The sequence below is a fragment of the Hippoglossus stenolepis genome, chromosome 3 (genome assembly GCF_022539355.2).
Source record: "Hippoglossus stenolepis isolate QCI-W04-F060 chromosome 3, HSTE1.2, whole genome shotgun sequence".
Lineage (NCBI taxonomy): Eukaryota > Metazoa > Chordata > Actinopteri > Pleuronectiformes > Pleuronectidae > Hippoglossus > Hippoglossus stenolepis.
Window position 1 is genome coordinate 5737214 of NC_061485.1, and position 4246 is coordinate 5741459.

The 4246-nt window shown below is 39.1% G+C and overlaps 1 pseudogene; it reads right to left on the minus strand.

The window, feature by feature from the left end:
- Positions 1-1852: 1852 nt before the first annotated feature.
- LOC118105062 lies at positions 1853-3990 on the minus strand (annotated as a pseudogene).
- Positions 3991-4246: the final 256 nt, after the last annotated feature.

A 4246-nucleotide genomic window follows, 5' to 3' on the forward strand; every position in this document is an offset into this window, starting at 1 on the left:
TTTAAATATAGTTTATGTTATCGTATACTATCAGTACTTAACTTAAGAGTGAGGTACACATGAAATTTATGAGTTTTTATCTAGAAAGTCAGCGTTTGTGATCTATTTGTTAAACTGGGATAAAGTTTCCCTTGTGTCCAGATGCAGCAGCTGTGTCGTCTTGTGTCTGCTGGTGTGAGTAGAAAGTTTCTCTCAGTTTCCCACACTCAGGGTTTGAATGATGTGGTCAGTGAACGACAAAAGCACTTTGAAAGCAGCTTTTGTGACAGATCGTGGGCGTGTGCTGCGATGGAGACACTGACCTGACGTCAGGCCACCGGCCATCTGGAGGGAAACCACCTCATTGGATCCCTGACAGTTTTTAAAATATATACATTTTTAAAAAAGTACATCAAGTCTCTGCTCTGCTCGAACTACACTGGCACCTGCATTTTTGAGCTTGTGGCGAAAAAATATCTATTTGAATTAAATCGTTCATCAACTGGTTTAAGATTAAAGCTTTGTATCTGAGTTGGGGTAACGGCAGCTGTTTCCTGAAGTGTGCCAAATCCCTCAGGACAAAAGACGACTGCTGGTGTGGATAAAGATGCTAATCAGGCTGGACTGTGATTCAGTCGACTGCAGCTTTCCCACACTCTGACCACACACTGTTCACACTGAGACATGTTCAGACACAACCGTCTCTGCTGAACCACACAGGGAGCAATCGTTTTGTTTCATTTTACTTTGTTTGATTGTTGTTTTTATATAAAAACGATGAAATGTGAGAATTAATATATTAAACTATAACATTTGCCATAAACGAGGAATGCCAATGGGTTATTATTTTATTTTATTCTCTTTAGAAATTAACTGCAGTCAAAACAAAAACATTGAGAGCTTCTCAAACACAGTATTCAGATTGACACTGAACAATATCCTGCTTTCATTCATTTGCAAACAAATGATCATAATCTGTACAAAATATATAAAAAGTTTTACTCTCAAGATTCAGAAACTTTATTGTCACTGCTCTGTACATCTGCTGTGCAGAGCAGGATGAGATAGTGTTTAGTGGTGAACATAATCAAAATGAATAATGAACACACAGCTTGAAAGTGAATTAAACAAAACAACACAATCCCACACGTCAGTTAAAGTCGAGTGAAAAGTGTTGAGTGCAGTTAAGAGTGTCAGTAAATTTAAGTTTATATAAAACAGCAAGTAGAGCAGCTGTGAATTTCATATATAATTCTATTTAATATTAAAATAATTCAATCTGTTATTCAGTGCAAAAATATGTCTTCGTTAGATTTGCACTATTTTCTGAACGTTTCATGTTGGCTGCCGTCGCCTCTGTTGAGCTCTGGTCAGGTTTTCATTCTGATTCCTCCACATTCGCTCTTTAACCTCTTCAGGAGCAGAGGTCTCCATCTATTGTCCCTCCAGACTCTGTGAGAGCGTTTCCTCTGGTTTCCCACAATCTGTCGTGTCTCTGCTTTCACCAGACCAACAATAGATGTGAGTCTCATTAACCATCACACTTCTGTTTGAGGTGTTCACATTCCAGCACCAGGAACTGAGGAATGCACCAAAACTAGGAATCATTTATCTTCACCAGAGGAATGAAAGGAATCCTCCACTGGATTTTGGATTTTTAAACAAATAGAGTTGATGGAAGACGACTCATCGGTCGATGTGAAAACGTTTTATTCTCAGAGTAAAGAGAAAATAAGCTCAGTTGTGTATCTATGAAATAAACTCCAGATGTGATACTGATGTTTATCAATAAAGTGTGATGTCACAATACTCTGTTAGTTATGTAAGAAAAAGCAAAACTTGACATAAGAAAAAATGGGTTGAGGACACAAAGTTTTTGAATTAAATTGATTTATTTGTTGAACTCAGTCATACGTTTTATAAAAGCTTCTAGTCGAAGCAGACACATGTGATGATGCATCACAACAACAACTTGGTGACATTTCCAAGAAACACTGCGCTCAAAATGAGTCGAGGAACTTCCGTCTTCACAAAAGACAAATAAGATTCATCATCATCCAGTTTTACATAAAACTTTTCTAAATGACCTTAAAACTGATCTCAGATCAGATCAAGTAAAGATAATCACAAAGTGATCAAAGCTGGTTGTAAGTCAGGACATTTTTGTACAACAAAAAATCACTGGGATGTATCAGCTTAAAGAGCAAACCTTTTAAACAAAAGGATAAAAATACAAAGTGATCTGAAAACTGATCAAATATCAAAGACATTAAAAATTAAGTAAATTCTGTAAAAGTGTCCAAACAGAGGACAAATACTTCTGTGAAGTGGTAGAAGTGTTTACTTCACTAACGCCACAAAGTGATGGTACAGTGACACACATGTGAACAGTCGTTAATGTTTGACTGGATTCAGGCACCAGCACAAAGATTCTTTCTGAATATGAAAGATAAAGTTTCTCTTTTTCCACAGGAAGTAAAAAATTTTTCTCAACAGGAAAATTTGAAATACACAATAACGTATTTAAGAAGCTTCTGTTTTGATATGAAGCAAAATCTTTTGACAAAGAGATAAAAGTTTGGATCTTACAACAGATCAGAGAGATCAAAGTGAAGTAAAGAATGTTCTGACAATATGTCCACATCAGTGTTTCTCATAAAAACACAACAGTCACTGGAAAATTGTGACAAAGTGAAATAAAAAAAATCTTTAGAAGAAAAGAATCATTTGGATCTTACAACAGATCAGATTTAGCAAATTACAGAGAATAAAAGATTTAACGTTTCTGATCAAAATGATCAATATTAATGAAACATATTAAAATGTTTCCACTGTGTTCTCTTCAACCATGAAGTACAGTGAGGTATAATATTAATAAATGTTATCATGTAATGATATATCACTGATACAGTGAGATACAATAATAACTGCTGATGCAGTCAGATGTGATTCATGCAACATGCATGACAAGATGTTCTCGTTCATAAAGAAAATGAAATAAACGTTTGGATCTTGAAACAGATCATATTTGACTGAACAGAGGAATTCAAAGTTAAAATCCTGATGAAAACACGTCCACAAAAAGGACATTTAGATGTTTTCACAGCAAAGATCAATATAAATCAACAGGTAACAAACCATATGATGATACATCACTGACACAGTGAGGTGTGATAATAATTGCTGATGCAATCAGATGTGATTCATGCAACATGCATGACAAGATGTTTTCTTTCTTCACTTGAAAGATATTGTTGCTTCTTTTCCTCAGGAAATGTCCAACACACAAATACATGTTTCTGTTCCTACAGAAGAACAAGTCCTTACATTTCATAGAATTCACTTCCAGTCGTCTCTGACCACTGAGCTCGTCCCAGTTTGTCTGCTGGTAACTCCAGTCTGTAGGAGTCTACCACGGCCTCCAGGGGGCGCTGCTGACTGGACTCTGGTCTTTGGTGATGCTGCTGTGGACTGTGGAGCTCAGAGGAGAGAAGTCAGCCTCTGTCAGCTTCTCCTCAGAGGAAGACTGCAGCTTGTTGAAGTGCTTCATCAGTCTTCTCTGCTGCTGGTTCTGCTGCAGCAGCTGTGTCAGGAGCAAACAGTCATCTCCAGGATGTCTGCTTTCTCCAGCTTGGAGTCTGGCTGCTGGTTGAGGAACTCTGGACCCAGGAGAGACTTGAGCAGCTCGATGCTGCTGTTGATTCGCCTTCTGCGTAACTTCTCCACCAGAGGCTTTCTGAGCTGCAGAGACAAGAACAAAGTCAGTCATCAACTTATTCTGGAGTCAAGAGTCAGCATGAACAAACACAAGCTCTCGTGGAAGAAGAGCACGTCTCCTTGAATCTTCAATTTACCTTGTGGCTCCGAGTCAGATGCTCCTGAGAGTTGGTCCTTGCTGCAGTGATTGTAGGAGCCATGTGTGGATCTCTGTGCTGTAGAGGTCTGTGTAGAGACAATCTGATCTCTGCTGCCTTCATCCCTCCTATTTATAGTCCCACATCTCCATATCAATGTGTGGGTCTGGGTCTGGCTGCAGGTTCCCACAGTCTCGGCCATCAGAGGCTCGGGAACAATAGTGCTGAATGGTGTTAATGCCTTGGGGACAATAGTTAGATCTCAGGGAACAGGTGGAGGACTGGGGGTGATGGAGAGAGAGAGCCAAGCTCTGTGTGGATCTGGGAAAGTGGTGACCCTGTAGAGAGCAGATCTGCTGCCTGATGCTGATCAATGACTTTGACTGAGCACACGCTCGTCAGCACACGGACAG